The 22,530-nt window shown below is 36.4% G+C and overlaps 1 protein-coding gene across 3 annotated transcripts in view; it reads right to left on the bottom strand.

Moving 5' to 3' along the window:
* Positions 1-22,530, bottom strand: part of Atx-1 (Ataxin 1) — a 94,141-nt gene that overhangs the window by 33,546 nt on the left and 38,065 nt on the right. The gene's annotated exons all lie outside the window — the stretch shown is intronic.

Here is a 22,530-nt window from a genome sequence, read left to right as displayed (position 1 = left end):
CACACGCACACACACACACACACACACACACAAACACACACACACACACACACACACACACACACACACACACACACACAGAAAATAATAACAATAATACATTTAAAATTACGCCAATTCAGTCGATAATGACAGCCCAGTGTTGTCTTTGCTCTTCACCGGGGTTAGATAATTTTATCATTCAGCAGAAAATGTGCGAGGACAAAAGAGACTCCACTATAACGATGGAACATAAAATGATATATAAATCCATGTGGAACCTTACGCTTGACTTGTAAATCGTCTCGTATTACACTGATAAAGCAACAAGTTTTTGCTGGCTAAAATGCTTGGCATTCGAGAGGGAGCGAAGCGTGTTTCTGGCCGTACGGTCGTATCAAGTTCAATGGTATTAGTGCTACCAAGAAGAAGTAGAAGAAAGAAGAGAGCATGGTCCCAAACATGGAAGGAGACAACAGAGATACGGTATATAGTCAAAGAGAGGAAAAATGTGTATGTACGTACGACAAAAAATAAACGATTGAAGGTCAGGAATGGCATGGCAGCAGCCTAGCTGCAGGGCAAGTGACTTGGCACTCAACTGATGTCCATCCAGGACTGTGCGGAAGAATGGAGGGCAGCGTAGCTGGAGCTGGAGCTGGAGGTTGATAATGGAAAACAGAATTCCACCGCAGCGAACAGAAGCTTTTCTCGAGGTTGCTTGATGCGTTGCTAAACAACGCAAGCTTATTAGCAGAAAACACTCGATTCCGACCGTGGGTGGGCAAATACCGTTCCTTGTTGCTTTTGATATCAAGAGCACAAGCAGCAAGCAAGTAAAACGAACAAACACAACATCAACATCCATAGTGCCTCGACATTATGTATATAGAAAGCCTGGCTGGTGTTCTGCTGTTGTCATTTCGCCGGCACCGGTAAAGCTCCTTTTCGGAAGGCTACCCACCAGAATCGCTTTTCATCACTCTACGGCAACAAGAAATTCAGTCTGGAGCTTTTCCAACTCAGTGGAAAGATAAACCCACGCAATGGTACCGAATGCCTGTTTTGCTCCATTTGAGCTGAGAGACCTATTTATAACCATCACCCCTAGACAACATTGTTGGTACCATGCAGACACACTCAAACGAGAATCGAGGGACCGAAAGGATGACAGTGTCCACCGAGACAAACCGTCGATATCGAGGGGCCAATGTGGGTGTTTTCTGTTTTTTTTTGTGGATTCGTATGAAAATATACCCCGTAACGTGGGTAGATCACCTTTTCGTGGTACGTTACGGGATGTAAGATCTACCACCGATTCCTAGTCATGACTACTTCAAACTAGGTGAACAGGATTTTTCAGTAATCCAAGGAACACATCTTAGTCCTTGTTACTTTTTATGCCTTGTTGATAGTGACAAGACTCGACTTTGTCTACCGAGGATGATCTTGAAACAAGGGAAACAAAATGAGTTAGTTGTCTTCATCTATGTGATTCCTAATCTTCTATTCGTTGTTCCCTAATTTGAAGTGGTTAAGACTAGGGTTCTGATGCATAATCATTATCGGTGTCATACCTTAATTTTGTTGCTAAGGAATCCAATGTTGACTGACAAAGGGGCGCGCCTTTGGAGGGTGTTTCAACACTCCGAAGGGTATAAATAGCGGGACCTTTCAATTAGAGCCGGATCCTTGCGATAAATGCAAGAGTGGCAACTGTAAAAAAATCGAATACTTCATCATTTCTCAATAGTGATGGAGTAATACGACATGCACTAAACTAAGGACACGGGATATACTACAATAGATCAATTTACTGGTCGCAGTAGTGTTAGGTCCCGAACAGAGGAAAAAAAAGCTATCCCGCTCACTAGAAAAGTCGCTCCGGAGTTGATTGTTTTTCATTCACGATTCGGCTAGTCAAAGTTCAGTTCTTCGGAATACAGTAAAGCATGAAAAAACAATATGTTAAGAACTGAATTGTAAAAATAAATTATCTATAAAATGGACAGTGTCGCCTTTGCTAAACATCTTTTTGCTCTAATTTATTTCGGTGGGTCTCTATTGACTTTCCTTGCGATACTCTGTCTTTCCAGTTTATCGTCATATTTATAGTTGAGTTCGATAAAATAGCAGCGCATGCCGATTTTCATACAAAATAGTCAACTTTGACATGATGTAACTTTGTTGACTTATGATCAATTGAGCTGAAATGTTCGCCAAAGAACTACAAATATATTCTATTTTATTCTATTTTTAAATAATAAAATTTTGGGAAGCACTTGCCGAAAAGTGAGACACCAGGTAAAATTGTTCAAAATAATAGCAATACTAATAATTTTCATTTGAGCTTAATTTGGAGATTTTAAATTTTACATTTCTCAAAATTCTAACAATCCCCACCCAATGAACAAATGTACATAATAGTTAAATATGTTTAAAATATTTGCAGCACGTAAATTTTCAAATAAAAAACTGCTATTATTTTGAACAATTCTACCTCGTGTCTCACTTTCCGGTAGGTGCATCCAAAAATTTAATATTTTGTAATCGTAAAATTGAACATATATTTATAATTCATTGGCGAACGTTTCAGCTCAATTGATCATAAGTTAACAAAGTTACATCATGTCAAAGTTGACAATTTTGTATGAAAATTGGCATGCACCGCTATTTTGTTGAACACAGCTGTATGTTGTATTAATATTATGTTAAATTATTCTTATAGGTTAGTGGTACTCGTCCCATATTTTCGAAAAGTGGTATCTTTGTTCAATGCTCATATTTTAAGTTGTAGCTTGTGTATTTTCAATCATTTTGCCCATACATTCGTAATGCAAAAATAAATTCAAGCTAAGGTTGGAGCATCATAGAAATCCAAGCACTACGAGCAGCCTCTGGGCCACCACTGCTATAGGTACATAGTTGAATAATAATAACAAATTTGAGTTTCAAACGTCACAATTTTTAGTGTCAGAACCATAGAATTGAACATTGTGGATGGTCCATTAATTATGTCACGCAAATTTGGCCCATTTTCAACCCCCCCTCCCCCTTTGACACATTTTTTGTATGACTCGTCAGTTTCCAAAAACCCTCTCCCCCCTAAAAGTGTGACATAATTAATGGACGATCCCTTAGTGGCATTTGGGTCATTGGAAATAAGTTTCGGATATTCCGTGCTGTATCCGGAACCCCCAGGAAAGAGTCTAATTCAATACTAGCAATATCCGGAATCTCTATGATACTACTGCAATATGGATATCGAACGCCTTAATTTTTTATATCAGAACTTTTGGAGGGCATATTGGTAATACTTGTGTCATCTGGATCTGGATGTTCCGGGTTGTATCCGGAATCTCTAGGATACTAGATCCAGGATCTAGAACACTAAGTTGAGAGCACACAAGCCAATATGCGATAAGCAATACGCAAATACGAAGAAGAAGAAGATTTTGAAGAAAAAGATGAAGAATAAGAATAAATGTATCGTTTTTTCTGGTCTATTACACGGTGGTCCAGAATGTGAATTTAGCAGGAAAGATAAATGAGCCTGAAATTGAAACTTAAGAAGAAAAAAAAGTGTCTTCAACAAAGTTGCGCCTTACAGTTGGTGTCAATTAATACTAGGGTGGGTGATGAAAATGGCTATTTTATATGCAGAAATAATGGTATACATCATTGGACAAAGCTATAGCTCAGCTAATTTCAAGCCACTTTTTTTAAGATAACTTTTTTGTATCTCTTAAAATGACTAATTTAGAGCAATTTTCCTCGATTTACTTAGGGTGTCTCAAAATAATACGGTTTTTTAACACTATTTTTCAAATTTGTCAGCAATGTTGGGCGGCTATAATTTTCATAAATTTTGAAGACGCAATTTTCGCTACGCAGAACTTGTCGATATCTTTTGCAAATCAAGAGTTGTTGACGTTTTTCGTATGAACAAACGCCCATGTTGCTTGAACTTCCGAAGAATTCACACTAGGGTGGGTAAAGTTTGTGCCCCGTAACGTGGGTAAATCACCTTTTCGTGGTACGTAACGGGATGTAAGATCAACCACCGATTCCTAGTCTTGACTACTTCAAACTAGGGAAACAGGATTGTTCAGTAATCAAAGGAACACATCTTAGTCCTTACAACTTTTTATGCCTTGTGTATGCCTTTATGTATCACATATCGATAAGTTCTCGGGTTGCCTGGACCGAGTACGATCTTGAAACAAGGGAAAAATGAGTTAGTTAGTCTTCATCTATGTGATTCCTAATCTTCTATTCGTTGTTACCTAGTTTGAAGTGGTTAAGACTAGGGTTCTGATGCATGGTCATTATCGGTGTCATTGCTTTGGTTGCTAAGGAATCCAATTTTAACTAACATAGGGGCACGCCTTTGGAGGATCTTCCAACAGTCCTACACAGAAAAAATTCTGAATTTTAACAATCGCGTAAAGTCTCCTTTCGTTTAATTTTGAGCTATACTTAACTATACTATACTAAACAGCTAAATCGTCTGTAAGCTTGCATACAATATTGCTAATTTATGCGATATTGCGCTTAGATTTACAAAAAATATCGCGTAAATTTATGCCAAATCTAGCGTTAATTTTATGTGCGCGATATCTCGCAGAAATTTACATGAATTTTTCAAACGGTGTACAACCTACAAAAGCTCCATACATCATTGTGCGCAATTCTGTTGACCAAAAAAGTTAGGGGCAAATGAATGTAAATGAATGCACGAAATGAATGCAAATGATTTTCCATGCCTGGCTACACAGCAAAAAAATAATTTTGATATCACATCAAAGTGGATGCACTACAATCATGTCGAAAATTTCATGTAATTTTTATGACCACATAAATAAACAAATGCAGTAAAAGCAGCGTAATATCAGTTCATGCATTGTATTAATGATAATGTTGTCCTTTTTAGCAAGTAATATTACACCATATTTTCGACATGATTGTAGTGCATCCACTTTGATGTGATATCAAAATTATTTTTTTGCTGTGTAGATGTTAGGTAGGGTAAATTTCCAATTTTTACACAGCTAAGCACGTGCTTTTTGTTGTTCATGAGGTTGAAAACGTTCATGAAGTAGAAATTCCTCCGGGAACCTTTAAATGTGTCCCATGAAGTATTTACAGCGCTCATCAGCAGTTTACATTCGCGAAAACTTGTCTTTTATTATATATTTTATTTGCATTGAAATTCACACTCAGAAAATATGGCTAAATGGCATGATATGTTTATGCAAGAAGAATCATTTAGTGATTGTGTTAGATGATTAAACATAACATTCCACACTGTTTTAGTTAGGGAAAGTAGGCCTTTATGTTACGCTTAATTGTGTCGAAAAGTAGCACTTTCTGGTGAAGTGTGCCAAAAACTGTAATTTGAATCCAGTTTCTAACCGGAACGCATCTCGTGGATAAAATTTCCAATTTGTGGAGGTAATTTTAAAAAATCCGAGCGATATGACAGACGGCCCTTTTATGATAATGTGGCTAATTCTAACAAACGGTCTCTTTACTGTAGTTTAATTAAAAAAAATTTGTTAAATCTATCAAATTTTACATTAAAATCCCTTCAAAATGGTGGGTCAAGAACATATAAAATTAGTTTAGATGTGGAGAAATCAACATTTAAATATATAATGTAGTATTTTTCCTAATGAAAAGCTCAGAATTCCTTAGTCACAAATCTAGCCATATAGGGGAATTTACGTATTCTCGTCAATCTAAGCAGCGTCCGAACTTCTATTAGCGATTTCTCAGCGTCACACACATACATGACAGGTTTGTTTGTTGACATTTATCTGCTGCTTGCTTTTCTACCAATTCCAATCGACAGAATTGATCAAAACGGGTTGAACATGTTTTTACAACGCTCCAAACTTCTCAGGTGAGAGTGACTATTGTCGGCAGTCTCTTTTTCTTCGGCACCCTTTCCATTTGAACTGCGTGTTAACCAGCTGTTCTATTATCGGCAACTCGAAATCAGCCGTATTTTGTAGTTTGTATATTTCATTTAAAGAAAAATATGGTATAACAGGAATTCACAGTCGTAAAAATGTAATCAGATTGAAGCTGAAAAGGTAAGGAATCGGCTTAATACATTCAGCGAAGAGTTTTGATGGGAAAATACAGTGAAATAAACGTTTCAATTTCGGTTGCCGAAAACAGTCAATGGGTGCCGAAGCCATAATTTACCCTATCATAAACCATATGTTCAAACTATTTTATTTAACGATATCAATTATTCTTCTTATTATATTGAACTGGTCAACTATAGAAGGAAATTAACGTAGTATCGTAAACCGGGTTGAAGTGCAATTTAAATTTATCAACAATTCTTTTTCATGATACTAATATAAGATAATTTATTTAGTGTGTGTCTACAATCCATTTCCCACTGGCCGGCATAAGATAATTTGTTTAGTATTTCATTAAGTAGTTTAAAATAGTACTTTTGAACCGTTTCAGGTGCTGTGTTAGGTGAAATTACTTATTTCACTTAACTTACTAAACTGAAATCAAATTTTGTTAGATTGAACGATTTCGTATGATAAACATGACATTATGTCAAAAACTGATGTTAATTGTCTACATTTTAGCGTTTTTTTTTATCAATTCTGCAACTAACTAATGTTAAATAATTGCCTATATTTTGGTGTATTTTTAACTATTTTACAATAAAATGCAACATCACAACTTTTATAGCAATTTTTACAGCACATTCATCTTCAGCGAACACAGATCAAGTATAAATGGTAAATTCTGAATACTGCATTGTATAAAAACCTGCATAATCAGCTTCACCCCAGAATTGATAATTTGTAGTTTTAATCTAATTTTGATTCTAAAAAATAAACAAATTCGTATCAGAAATGGCTCTTATGTTGGCCTATGGTTCTAAGATTGGTCCCATAGTTATAAATCTGCTTTTATCTGCTTTATAAGCTCTATGGTAATTGAAAGTAGAGCGGTTGGAATTAGACATTATTTCTTGGGATATTTCAAAAGTTACTGGAAGGTGATCAGAACCGAAGTCAGCATGGGTAACCAATTGGCTACAAAGTTGACATGAATCAGTTAAGACCAAATCAATAGTTGAGGGATTTCTTGCTGAAGAAAAGCATGTTGGGCTATTTGGATATTGAATAGTGTAATAACATGCAGAACAATCATCAAACAGAATATTACCATTGAAATTGCTTTGAGCATTATTCCATGAGGGGTGTTTTGCATTAAAATCACCAATAATGAAGAATTTAGACCTATATGACGGAAAGTTTCTGAAGTACCCTTAAGAAAATTCTTTTGCTGGCCTACGCATTGGAATGACAAATAGGCAGCTATAAACGTAAGTTGTAAAAATTATGTTTCAATAGAAAATCCCAAAGTTTCAAAAACTTTGGTTCCAAATAAAGATAGAATTTTATGTTTGATTCGTCTATGAACAATGATGGCAACGCCACCACAGGCTCCATCAAGACGATCATTTCTATAAATGAAATAATTTGCGTCCCTTTTAACCTTATGGTCAGGTTTAAGGAACGTTTCAGTTATAACGGAAATATGCACGTTATGAAATCTCAAATAGTTAAATTGGTCGTCTTTATAATCTTTAAGAGATATAGCATTCCAATTTAAAATATTTAATGATTTACGGATCCATTACTGAATTTCAAAGTCATGACGATGTTGTTTGAAAATTTTACTCCAGTTTGAATAGCATCAAACATGGAGTTAGTTTTTAACATATCAGTATAATCATGTCAAATCATTATTTCTGTAAAAATTCCATTTTAGGAGCAGTAACTCAAAAATTTCAAAATTTCCGTTAGAATTAGTTACGTTGGCAAGTATTTTGGTTTCTACCCGCTGCAATAACAGCAAACGTCAATGTACTCGCTGAACAGTGTCCCTGAACATTGTTAGTAGCGAGGGGAGCTGGTATAGATGAAGAATTTGAAGCAGGAGTTATATTTGTACCTACCGGTACGAATGTAGAATTTGTTCCTCGCTGACCGTTGTTAGCGGAGGAATTTGTACCGGTAGAACGAGATTGTAGGATCGCTTTGCGAGTCTTACATTCCGAAAAATTGGATTTGTGGTTTTCACTACAATTTGAACATTTAAATTTATTAGAATGTTCCTTCACAGGACAGTCGTCCTTTCCAGTATTAGTTATTCCGTTCTCCGATTTTGCATCAACCAATAAGTATTATTGTTAGAACTATTAGAAGCTATAATCCAAAGGCACAAATCACAATAATAACAGCCACAATTGGAAAAGTATGTTGCGGAAATTGGTAGTTCGTATGTAACTACTAGCTGATGCCTTTGATTAAGTAGGGGTTTGAGTGATTCTCAAATGTCATGGCAGAGAGCTCATGGCTTCCAAAGTTGTATTGTTTGATTTCACTACTTTGGAATACCATTTCTATCGGATGAGACCAGCAAGTACAGCATTTTTCCATACGACCGTCTCTCTGTCTGACAGTCTGTTGCGCCAGAATATATATGGGTTACGCTACAACTGCTTCATTGAATATAGTAATCGTGGCCCGCGCGCCGCATATGCGATTAAGTACGTGGGCTGAGGACAGGTTGGAAAGGGTGACATTGCAAATGAGCTTAGCATTATAGCGACAACAAAGCGTATCCGCCTACACATTGGTGCTCGGCTGTTGTCACACACTTTAGATTTAGATGGATGAGCGAACATTTTCCGTTGATTAATGTGCGGCGGTAACGAACGTATCATGAATCAACGTAGGACCAACGATCGGAGAGCAATTATGAACTCGATACTGTTATGATAGAATGGAATGGAAAATGGTCATGAGTGTTTATGTCGTTTTACAGACTGCAATGGTTCTTGTGTAGGTCCAAGATCCGTTGCTTTCGACTAAAAACGTCACAAATGGCTATTTTTAGCTTTCTATAAATCAACCGAGCAGAGCTAATATGGCAACATTAAAATAATCCTGCGCAAAACACGACAATTTGGTAACGTGCCATGTGCATAGGGACAGGGCCGTCTACTTTCTCCCATCAGCGATCGTGGTAGCGTTCAAACGATAAATTTGAAGCAATGCTTACGTTTTATACCAAAATAACATATTTCTTTTTCGTCTGCAAGAACTGAACCGTCTGACGACCGACAAACGAACCGAACGACTGAGGCTAGTATGTACATTACGTACGTAGTATATTCACTCGTTCCTAAGTACGCCAATCTTCATACGCTAGATTTATATTTTCGTATATAAATAGGTTTTACTATAAACAGTTTTTGTTTTATCTTTTTCTTTCTACATTTTTCAACGCTGTACTGAGAAATTTCAGAGGTTTGTTATTATATCTCGTATTTTTGCCTCTCTGAAATTTTACTACTGGTAGTACGTCTGTCGTTATAATATTTTCGTCTTCCTTATATTCGTTTAGCGTCTATTTATAATTATTAAACCGCTAATCGCTAGAACAGAAAGCGTGCAAGTGTAGCAAAACAGACCATTTATTACACTCAGTTTTCAGTACGACGGGTACGAATTCCCCTTTTGCATACATACTGTACTGTAGCCCAGCGTTTCTCAATCTATGGGTCGCGGATGGGTCTCAAAAATTCGCACAACTTGTTCATGTTTTTTTTTAAATTGCTTGCAAAATTTATCTGAACTAATAATTATGTTGCGATAACCCAAATTGAGTTAAAATAATGATTGTATTTTTTTACTTGTGTTAAAACGGCTTGAATTTCAAATTATAAAACCCGAATTTATCCACCTATGGTGTGATCAGACCCTTCTTACTTATTCAAGTTTATTTAATTTATTGTCATTATCAGTGACCAAGCCCCCCACCCCCGTGTCATCCAGTGACGCTACGCCACTGCCTAGGGGTACCCGGAATATATCCGGGTGTAGTCTATTTGGTGAGGCTACCAATCACCTTATCATCGTATTTTAATGTGATTTAATGGGTTTTAATTCAATTCATATTCAAGCAACTTCCCCGGGGTACCCGGAACATGTCCAAGTGTGTCTAATGTGGTCTGGAACACTTAACACGACTTGCATTGATCTTATTTTTGAATTCTGTAGTAATTTGATGTGTCGTATGATGGTTTTAATACGTTTTCCGTTAAATCCAGCGTGAAGGCCCATATTCACCGGATCTTATTCCGGCCATATCTCCGGAACCGGTTCACCGATTCCAAAACCGTTCAATAGCGTTCAATGGGACCCCAAGACCTATCATTTGGAGCCGAGTTTGTCCAAATCGGTTGAGCGGTTGCTGAGAAACGTGAGCGCATTCATTTCGTTACATACACACACACATACACACATACACACATACACATATAAACACGTACACACACACACACACAGACATGTTCCGATCTCGTCGAGCTGAGTCGAATGGTATATGATGGTTTTGATACGTTTTCCGTTAAATCCAGCGTGAAGGCCCATATTTACCGGATCTTATTCCGGCCATATCTCCGGAACCGGTTCACCGATTCCAAAACCGTTCAATAGCGTTCAATGGGACCCCAAGACCTATCATTTGGCACCGAGTTTGTCCAAATCGGTTGAGCGGTTGCTGAGAAACGTGAGCGCATTCATTTCATTACATACACACACACATACACACATACACACACACACACACACACAGACATGTTCCGATCTCGTCGAGCTGAGTCGAATGGTATATGACACTCGGCCCTCCGGGCTTCGGATCGATAGTCGATTTTTCAAGTGATATCTATACCCTTCTTTGTAAGAAGGGTAAAAATGCAAAAAATAATAAAAACAAAAAATCTACAATTGATATTCTATTATACTAATCTAGAGCTCCAGAATCTTACTTATTTTACTTTCAAGGACATTTTGGCATTTCAAAGCTAGTTTGGAAAATGTAGAGCATTTTGAAATTTTGCAATCAGTTTTGACGTTTTAAGGACCGAATTGAAATATCAATGGAAGTTTTGGATTTCAATAAAAGTTGTGTGGCCGTGTTGATGAATTTAATGCCCTTTAGCCATTTTAATGTGTTAAAGCCGTTGTTCGGCGTTTTATGATTATTTTGACGGGTTTCAGGGCGCTTAAAAATATATATATTTTTTTTAGCACATTTTAGACCATTATTTCAATTTCTAAGGTCGTTGTAAGTTGTACTTTGTGGTTGTTGCTGTTTTGGAGATTTTAAGCCATTTTAACCCCACTCTGTTATTTGATTTCAGGCAATGATGCAGTTTTAAAGCCATTTTGGAATTTTTAGGCTAATCTTGGCCTTAAAACATCTGCATTCAATATTGGTGGGTTGCGAGCTAATGGAGTTTTTCAAAGCGGGTCGCGATCGTCAAAAGTTTGAAAACCGCTGCTGTAGACTGTACTTTCTGATGTACATGTTGCACTCGTATACGGCTAAATTCAGTGCACTGTGAAATGCGATGCTGACTCTGTCCTTTTTCTGGCAATACGGAAAGCGAAATTGATTAATTAAAAGCGCTGATCGCTTCAAAGCTAATTTTATTTAGGAGTTTATTAGTGCTGTCTGTTTTGATACGAACGTGACCGTGCGGGGATCGGTCTGCAACTCGGCTTATAGTTGGATCTATTTGCAGTCATAGGGGACATTTCTGCGCTCTACGGAATAAACTGAGCGCTTCAATGTGTGATTGCACGATTGAGCTGCGTGTATTGGTTTAATTCTTTTCGCTAATTAATCTCGATCCCTCGGTTGAAATTTGTTGCACTACTACGCCGGCTATCCGGGAGTGAGTCATGGTAAAATTTGCACACTTAGGGTCTGTTATTTCCAGAACAACTCTTTGTTCTTTGTACAGGTACAGAGTTCACCGTTTTCCCTACGAGCGGCGAGTGGCGTCCAGCGCAGAGCAGATTGAAAACGATGTGCATGTTCTGGTTCAGGGATTTTACCAATGTTTAGGGAGAACAAAGAAACTACTTAGCTGGAAGTTCAAATTCTAAACGTCACTCAGACGTTCGTGAGCGCAGCAGACTAGAGTGTTCAAAATAATAAACCTGTGTTTTGTTTTTTAGTTCAATCTTCGCATAATTTCCTAACAAGATTCAATAGCTGAATTGGATATCCAATGTTCAATGACGCTGGGAAAATTTCGAGCTTAAACATCTTCCCAAATAAATTATTAAATATTTAATAACTTGTTCTGTAAAATTTTCACAACTTGAATCTAGAGCTTTTTTTTTTCCTTGGTTTGTTTTCCGTCGATCTGGTTTTCCGTGCTAAGCACCAATGCTACCGACGCCAGGAAGGCAGCTCCCACACCTGGACCCTACATATCGACCCATCAACTCATGAATCAGGGACCAACGGCTTTACTTCCCTTCCGAAAGAAGACGTGATCAGAGATGTTATGCCTCAGAACATCCTGGCGGTGCCGACTGGGATTGAACCCAGGCCTGCTGGGGTGAGAGGTAATCACGCTTACCACTACACCACCGGCGCCGCTGAATCTAAAGCTTGGTCCTCTTAAAATCTGAAAATCTCAGTAATAAGTTAACTTCAGAAAACGTTCATCGGAAGAAAAAAAGTGATACCGTTGAATTTATTTATTCATATCTTATGCATTCCTTGGAACATCAAGTATCTCTCATTGGAAAAATTTACAGTTTTCAGCAAATGTGTTAGCTATGCTCAGTATTCAATTTGCTTTCATCATATTGTCCTAGAGTTAGGCATTAAAATCTAACTAAAAACCGAAAAAAAAAACAATTGTCACTTACTAACACCATCTTGAAATCGTTGATTGTGACTGATTGATTGATTTCCTTTATTTAGGAGATTTTCAGCCGCAGGTTCTGATTGTTGTTCTCTGAAAGTGAAATTAACCGATTTGTTTATAAAATACACACTTTACACCCTTTTCTTGTAATTTACCAGCAACGTTACTTTCACTAATTTCGCAATAAAAATCATTTTCAGAATTATGAAATCATTAGATTTTATGGAGCAGTTGCACGCCAAATGGCTAATCGATCAAACACGACCTTCTCCGTTGTGCATGAAACTTTCCCTAATTGTTTGTTACGGCCAATCATTTACCTTTGAACTTAAGTTCTCCCATTTTGAATATCGGAAAAATTACAAAATGGCATATTCGATATTTTTCAAAAAATCATAACAAAGTTTTAAGAAAAAAAAATCTTTTTCGGAAAACACTGGAGAAAATTTCAAGTAATGTTGAGTAAAAAATCAAAAAAAAAAAGTGTTTTAAACTTTTAAAAACACATTTTAAGATAGCGGCGCCGGTGCTGTAGTGGTAAGCGTGATTACCTCTCACCCCAGCAGGCCTGGGTTCAATCCCTGGCATCGGTAGAATTGGTGCTTAGCACGGAAAACAAGATCGACAGAAAACACATCAAGGAAAAAAAAAAACATTTTAAGACCTGCAAAATTGTTTTCTGTGTTAAAATTAACGAAAACAATGTGTATACATAAAGTTCAATTTTTTTCCAAAAGATGATGCTGCATGACTTTTTTTTTAATTTTAAAGTGTCCAACATGAAAATTTCACAGAAGATGGCATGGTTCAAAAGTTTTTAATGAAAAATATTGAAGGGAGTATTTTTTTGTTATTAAGTCTTATGCGCATTTTTGTATTTGTTTACCACAAATTACTTTAAAATTCGTACATTGCATATTTTTTCTGAAAGGAATTATTGTTTCGTACAACTTTGTCTCAGACGTCATTTAGATTGGAAGAGCCTTTTTGAGTTACGTTTAAGTTTATGTTTGAGTTTGTTGAAAAATTTAAAATACGCCATCAAATATGATTTTTTGCGGGATTCAACATGGCCAAATTTGAGCTAAAATGTGAATGATTACAACAATTATGGAAAATTTCGGCAAATCGGAAAGGGTCTGGTCTGAAATTCAATTTTTCACCTTATTTCTGATTAATCTCATTAACACCTCAATGTTTCTAAAGCACAAATATCAGCTATCACTAAACACACAACAATGAATCTGGTAATGGAACAATTAAACTGGTACTGGTACAATTAAACTGGTACTGGTACAGTGCAGCAAACATGGAGTAGTAATTTAATGAGCGACGTCGCAAGTGATAGAGCATATCAAGCAATTCTTCAAGGAATCACCTTAATGTATTCAGAGACGACAGAAATTTTCATGCGTCTCAGAAGAAGTCAGGTGGCGGAGTCCTCATAGCTCTCTACAGAAAATGTAATGAATTAGAGCATGTTTGGGTGAAATCTCACATAGCAGGCGAAACACACGTGTTCGCTTCAGTGTATTTTCCACGAGACCATGCTCATAAAAACACTTAAATAAACATTCTTCCAAAATGCTGAACAAATTATATCTCAACTTCCCCCTGAGGTGAAAGTTTACATCTATGGAGATTTCAACCAACGTCATGCCGACTTCATTCTGGGCTATGAAAATTAAAGTATCTTACCCCCAGTTGTTGGGGATAATGAAACATTGCAGTTCATTTTTGACAAAACTGCTAATTTAGGATTGAACCAAATCAATCTCTTGAAGAACCAACAAAATTGATATTTAAACTTCTTACTTACGATTATTTATGAAGATTTCTGTGTGATCGAAAAAAAGCGGTTCACACAGCAATTGAATATTCTTTGTTTATGTACGAATACCATAGACCCAACGACTGCGAATAGGAGGAAGTTTTTGAATACAAATTAGCAGACTACGAAAAAATCAAACATGAATTAAATGAAGGAAATGTAGAACCTTCTACCCAATTTTATCAGGAATAATTTCGGAACAAATACCTTTGAAGAAAAAAAAAGCTACAGAAGCACAAAAAATCCAGCCTAGTACAACAGACCAATAAAAAACTTAAGAAATAGAAAACAGAAAGCACATAAACATTACACAATAATAGGGAAAATTTGGACATATGCGATCAACTGTATTTAGCCATCAGTAATGCATTTGAAGAATTTAGATCAAAAACTGAACTTGAAATAAAGTCCTTTCCAAAGAACTTCTTTCATTACGTAAAAACCAAATTAAAATCTGACAATTTTCTATCACTAATGTATCTTGACGAACGTGTCGAGGATAGCTCGGAAGAAAACTGCAATCTTGTTGCATTTTTTTTCCAATAAATCTATACGACATTTTCCGAAGAAGATCGCGACCGTGATTATTGTGAATTTTATCCAGAATGTTCAAGGGACATTGGCGTCAATCAACTTCAAGTGCAGGATATTTGACAGGCTTTAAAGAATTTGGACGCCGCAAAATGTCCTGGACCTGACGGAATTCCTCCATTATTTGTAAAAAGTCTAGCAATGAAACTCACTGCTCCATTGTTTTGGCTTTTTAATATGTCACTGGCATCCGGAACTTTCTCAAACATATGGAAAAGCTCATTTTTAGTAACTGTGTAATGGTGCAAAAAATCCCAGTCGGCGCAGTCGAGATTTTCTGAGGCATAAAATCTCTGATCACGTCTTCCTTCGGAAAGGAAGTAAAACCGTTGGACCCCGGTCTATGAGTTGATAGGTCGATAGATAGGGTCCAGGTGTGGGAGCTGTCTCCATGGCGTCGGTAGCATTGGTACTCAGTACAGAAAACAAGATCGGCGGAAAACAAATCAAGAAAAAAAAAACGCGGCCAGTACGAGAAACATACTGGACAATTATTAAGTTACTTAGGCTCTGAACCTTTGGCGATTTTTTAAACTTTTGGTTAAAATTTGACAGATGGAAAGTTATCGATGAACCCTGCTATCCGAGCATGGTTATTTCTGACAGACAAGAAGTTAAATTTTGACGACCGAGGCTCGAAAAACGGTCGATCGACAGCACGGGGATTTTCGAACATAAGAAATAACTTTCGAAACGTCACTGTTAACCACGAGTTAAATTTAACTCGGCAAATGGTTCACAGCCTTAATGCCTAATCCTTTTTCATGTCAATATTGATGTTTGCGATATCAAAACGGTCAGGCCTACTGCGTTTTAGTTGCTGCAAAGCTGATTCTTGGAAATGATTCGTGTTCAAATAAAAGCATTTCTTGAATCCACAGGGATGGAAGGATGCGTGGAAATACCATACCAAACGCTCCAAGTTATATGAATGTGATGACAATAATATTTAAGGGGAAGCTCACCGCTCCGAAAAAAATAATTACCTTTTGATTTTTCTAAAAATATTGAAAAAAAGTATCAAAAATCTGAAAAAATCACATTTTTTCTAATTTTTTAAAGAAAATTCACGTGCAAAAACATGTTTTATAAGTCATTATGGCATAAAGTTGGACTCAAAAAACCACAAAACATCAACTTTTCGGTTTTTCTGACAGTTCAATTTTTTTTTCATGATGGGATAGAAAAAAAATTTTTGCTTGTAATTGTTGACAAAAATCTAAGGAAGAAACTGATTTTCTTGGATTTTTGATAATTTTTCCCAATATTTTTAGAAAAATAAAAACGTACCGAAATATTTTTATTTTTGGGCCGGTGAGCTTCCCCTTAATATGCCATGTACTGTATTATATACATATAATGTAAAATATACAATATGCCTCCTGTTATCCATTATCTCGTTCTGTCGCTTACAAGCCGCAGGCATTGAAACTCCACAAAACAAGTAACAGAACGATCGTGGTACCACTGCTAACATACAAAAAACGTTTTCTGAATTCCATTGAATATACACCTGGAGATATCCTTCGTTTGGCCATAAAATCCGCACTTTTATAAAAATAATATTGAGTGGCAGAGCACCTCCAGACGAAAAAATGAAAAAAAAAAACGCGCCCCTCGTAGACAATTTTCGGTGATACCTATTAAGGCTCTGAACCATTTGGTGGATTATTTTAACTTTTTGTTATAATTTGACAGATGGAATGTTATCGATTAACCCTGCTATCCGAGCGTAGTTACTTCTGACAGACAAGAAGTTAAATTTTGACAACTTTAGCTAAGTTCTTCTCGAAAACCGGTCGATCGACAGCACAGGGATTTTCGAACATAGAAAATAACTTTCGAAATGTCACTTTTAACCACGAGTTAAATTTAACTCGGCAAATGGTTCACAGCCTAAGAAACTGTACCATTTTTGCATTGGTATGATTGTGCGGCAAGTCCAATCATACTTCTATGCCCAGGGAAGTCGAGAAATTTTCCAACCCGAAAAATTCCTAGACCGGACCGGGAATTGAACCCAGCCACCTCCAGCATGGTCTTACTTTGTAGCTGCACCTTTACCGACTGAGCTAAGGGAGGGTTGTGAAAACAAACAAAAAATAAATCACCTGATGGAATTATCAAAGTTTTAATTTTATCTCCCAGCGGTAATGAACGCGCAAAAATCATAGAAACTGATCATGCTAGATCAAACGGAGACCACTTGTGTGCGGGTACTTTTCAGTAAGAAATTGCTTCTAAGTGGTGCCATACAAAGGATCAAGGAAATGATGCTGATTGCATTGGTTTTATGTTTGTTTCATCCATCATAAATCAGCTGGGCCTATTGTACGTCGATAGCAGCGAATTGACCTAGAAGCTGGTTTTCCGTTTGCGACGATTCATGGACACGATTCATGATCTTTAATTTGGTTTTTTTACGCGGATTTCAGAATTTACGGTGTATCGTTACACACTAGAGTCGCTTTTTACACGATTTTTTTTACGCGGTTTTTTTACGCGGTTTTTTTACGCGGATTTCGGAATTTACGCGGTTTTTTTACGCGGATTCCGGAATTTACGCGGTTTTTTTTAAGCGGGACGTATCACCCGCGTAAAAAGCGACTCCAGTGTACTAAACTACAAAATTTAGTTACGCCTTTTTGTAAATATTACAAAACATGTTTTTTTTTGTGAAAATTTATGAAATTGTTCATAGTATTGCATCACTTGCTGTCCATCTCTATAAAAAAAACTCAGTTTGTTTACATTTCTCAGTTTCGCCCTTTTGAAATGTTGGTACTGATTTTATGAACTTTTCAAACGCGTATGATGATTTCAAAAATGTTAAGTGTTCGTGATTCAGGCACGTGTCGCAATGTGTCGAGGGGAATCGATTCAGAAAAATTAAGTTTAAAGTGCCCTGTTGTGTTTGTTTAGGAAGGCGTCATTTCTCGGTGCATCAATTCTCAAAACATAAAAATATCAAAATATTGCTTGTAATGGATAGACATCGAGTAAACTAGAAGATTAAGTGTATTTTTCACCCGATTTGAGTATGAATATGGCATTAAATCTGGTGCAATCTTGAAAGTTGGTGCACAGGTAAAAAGTGAGACTACGGGACGCCACTGAGTATTACGGAACCGGTTCAACGGCAACAAGTATACTTATTCAGGGCGTGAAAACCGTGAATTGAGTGATGTGGTTTCGTGTCAAAAAATAAAATGAAAGTGCAGTGACTTTTTGTTTTAAATAAAAAGGACTTTGGATTTATCTAGCGCGCAGCTGAAAGTAGTCTAAGCTTACCGCTTGCTGGAGTTTTTATACCACTGCTGTTGAAACAATTTGTGCCAGACAACTCAAAATTTGGTGAGATTCATCTATTTTACAAGCATTAATATACTAGTAAAATTACATGAAATGTATTTTTAAATGTTGCCGTGGGTATTGTGGATTTTCCAGATACCCGGTTCAACTTCAGTTGGGTGCGGTAGCTCTTATTTTCCTTCTGCCAATGAATATAGATAGTGCGAATAAGGGCGTCTATGTGATGTTTCGCGTAATATTTGAAAACGGACTATAATTTGGAAAAATTATCAATGTTGCTTTTATAAATGTGAAGTTTAAGACCCATTTAAGACGACAGTATTATAGCGAATTGATATTTTTTTTGCTTTTTGAGAAAAAATAAGATAGAAAATCAAATGAGCCATCGAAGGTAAATTTTTCGATAAAAGTTCTACTCAAAAGACTTTCGCAAATGTTTTTAGATTTCTTTGGAGAAAAGTTATAATTTTTGTTTTCTTTTTAAATAATAGAATGACCAGCATGGTTTTTAATTATGTACAAGCAATTTGGAGATAATTGTGAACAATTGTATAAACCAAGTCATCAATGTTCCATATCTGGGATCTTACCCACGAAAAATTTCGAGTCACAGAAAGTCGATTTTTGTCAATAAAATTACTTTCGATATAACACCAGATCTCGACGTTTCATGCATTTTTAAGCCATTTGGCATCAATCAATAAAAAAAAATCAAATTTTGACCGGGATCATTTTCGGAACCAATAAACATTTTGTATATGGGCCGTTTTTGAAATTCAAGTTATGCATCCCGGAAAAAAAATAACCATACAATTACCATAAAATAAAATACATTTACATCAAAATCCTTTGTTAACAATTGATCTTATTGTACAAGAAATTTTAACATATTGTTATTACAATTGATGTACCATATATAGTAAGAATTTTCGACAATAGAACAACAAACAATTAATGGTAAATGGCTCAAGTTTGTTCGGGAAAAAGTGATTTTTCGTTTGGTTAAGATACATAACAACTCCCTTGTTCTATTGTAGATATCCCCATTTACCACAGATTATATTGTGGAAACAATAAATTCTATGGTTATTTTATCGTTGTGGACAATACGATTTATTGTAAATACAATGAATTCTATTGTATGGTTACAATACATTTCATTGTACCTCTATGGTTTTTTTTACGGGATTCTCATTGGCATCCTAATAAACATAATAAAACTAAACCGCTCATACGATTACGTTTGAAAAGCAGCTTATAGGGGAAATGGCTCTAGGTTAGGTTATCTTTATTAGCGGGACTTTCAGCCAGAGGCTGGTTCATCTCTTCAAAAAAAATGGCTCTAATGTTGGCCTATGGATCTAAGATTGGGCCCATCGCTAAAAATCTGCTATTTATCAATTGTATCTAGATGAGCGCGTCATTGGGACGGTACTAATGGATATTTTTGGTTGCTATTGAAAATTTAGTCGATTGCTGAATTTATGTATGGGTCCAAATTAGGGACACTACATACATTTCCCCTACTAATTGATTTTTTTGCAATTCAAAAGTTAATTGACTTATAAATCAAGAGAATTAACTACCTAAATGTGAAACCCGCTCCGAGAATTCTTCCTAGTTAATGTAAATGTCTTTTCTTATTGTAGACACAGAGCAAGATTGTATGAAATATTCGAAACTGAAATAAATATTGATGATGTTTAAATTACACTAGTGAATGGAATTACAAATAGAAAAACCGCGTTTAAGGAGGAATGGTAAACTAAACTAGCATGGATGTGTTTGCAACTACATTGAATATATATTGCATGCAGATTCTCCCTTGAAATACAGTTCATAAGCCATTGGAATGCTACGGCTGTCGAACCAGTGCCGTACTCAAGGAAAGATGATCAGATCATTTCGGTAAACTGCTTGGAACCAGATCATTCATATAGGTGATCCGGAATATTTTCAATTATCCATCGGACCTCTTTAATTTAGTTCAATGTGGAATTTTGTGTAGGTTCCCTATTTCATGGGCAACTCAGTGTCATTAAACATTCATCCCTAGTAGCACGCTTGTCACAAATCAGTTGTAGAAACTTATATACGACTTATTTCAGTCTTAAACAAGTTGCTGTAACGTATTGTGATGAAAGTGTGCTACTCGGGATTGGCTCTATGTGTGTCTGACAACGTGATACTAGTAGTTTTTGTAAGCACCGTAATGAGGGGCTGGCGAGAACGGCATTGTTGCCAGCTAATTTCAAATCCTTGATGTTTTCGATCTGAGAACTCTGAGAAAAGTTTTTGAGCTTTGGTAAGCTGATGATCCTGTTTTTTTTTAATATGAGCCGTGGATCATTCGCTCTCCATACTGATTCGGATCTTTTGTACGGATCCGGATCTGACTTTCTATCTCTAATATAAAACTCTTTTAACACTATGAAATTTTTAATATTGTTTAGTTTATTAGCTGATATTTTGTCACTTAACTTGTTCGTGCCACGTGATCAGATTAGGGAGAGGGTGTTGGGCGAGTGTCTTAGGGGGAGGGGGGGGGGCGGTCGTTTTGAAACTACTCAAAAACTGGGCACGTTGTTTGTCAACCCTACCCTGCCCCTATCACCTCTTTAAGTATAATAAATCATTCCCATCACACAATTAAGGTTCTAAAATAACTAATTCAAACTGTTCATTAAGAAAATAATCTACACTGAATTTTTGTAAATTATTCGTCGGTAACATCATCGAGTTATCTCTGATTACTGCGGTTGGTTATCCGAAATTATCAGTATGCAAATGCTGTTCCACTCACAACTTCCAGGTATAGAAACCTCGGACTTTGTTGTTTGAATAAATTATAGATTAATGATTTTTAACCGTATTGTTGTCGTTTTATGTGCTTGCAATTGTTGACGATGCGCAAAGTGTATACAAACACAAAAAAAGTGCGGCTCTAAACTCCTCATTCGGGTGAGGTGGCATTGTGCTGGCCAGCAATCGTACGTCGACGTGGGGGGAATTGGCAGGATATTGAGCGACGCTAATTAGAGGAACGAAACGAGCTCTGACTCCGAGATATTTCAATCCCAATTTGTGCCATCGGTTAATGAATATTCAAAGAGGTGTTTTTCTTAGTTCAAACGATATCAGATCTTTGACGCCAGTCAAACCAACACCGAACACGGGGTGCCTATCGAGTAAAACTGAGTGGGCTGACTATTTTTGTCCGGAACAATGAAATGTGAGGGTTATGTGGAAACGTCAGAAGTTGATGTCTCACCTTAACGTTCAAGCGAATGTTCTATTGGATATTGATCATTCATACCAAGCAAGGTAAATCTTGCAAGCACGTTCCGATGCCGTTCGGTTTTCGGGGCAAAATATGAGCTATAATTATCATTTTGAGCTAATTGAAACATATCGAACCAACGAAGTAATGAAATTGGGTTGTTAGCGAAAAAAGGTCATCTTCAATATAATTCCACTTAATTAATTTTAGTATTTCGACTACAATGTGCAGTCTTCATCAGTTCCGTGTCATTCCCACTAAAGACTTATCAAAAACCTAACCCCCTTAACGCATCGCCAAGGTAAAAATGTCAAGATCACAGGTATGAAAATGAATTTACAACTTGTAGAATAGGAACCTACCCAACTAATAAAACCAAAGATTTATAGGAGAAAATCTATTCAAATCTCTAATAAGAAAAAAACAAAAATAAATAATAAAATTACCGCTCTTTCAATGGATATTGAGGTCCCAAACAACTGTTCAAAATTTGAAAAAGTTTGGTAATAATCACGATTTTCAAGACAATTTTAAATTTGGTATTGGAAAATGTATGGGAAACGGAACGATCCTATTCATTTGCTTGTCAAAAATTCAAATATTGAAAATAGGTTGGAAATACTATGCAGAACAACTTTGTCGACAAAGTGTTGTACACGTACCTACAAGTTTACATATTCGCTGAAAATAGTTTTCATGTAACTTCCATTGGAAACCCAAATGATTTTCATCCATAATCAAAATTAATGGAAT

The sequence above is a fragment of the Ochlerotatus camptorhynchus genome, unplaced genomic scaffold (assembly GCF_037179485.1).
Source record: "Ochlerotatus camptorhynchus isolate MF236.1 unplaced genomic scaffold, CSIRO-AGI_Acam_v1.1 ptg000169l, whole genome shotgun sequence".
Classification (NCBI taxonomy): Eukaryota; Metazoa; Arthropoda; class Insecta; order Diptera; family Culicidae; genus Ochlerotatus; species Ochlerotatus camptorhynchus.
The sequence above is the reverse complement of the archived record's forward strand: the minus strand, read 5'-3'. Positions and strand labels throughout refer to the sequence as shown.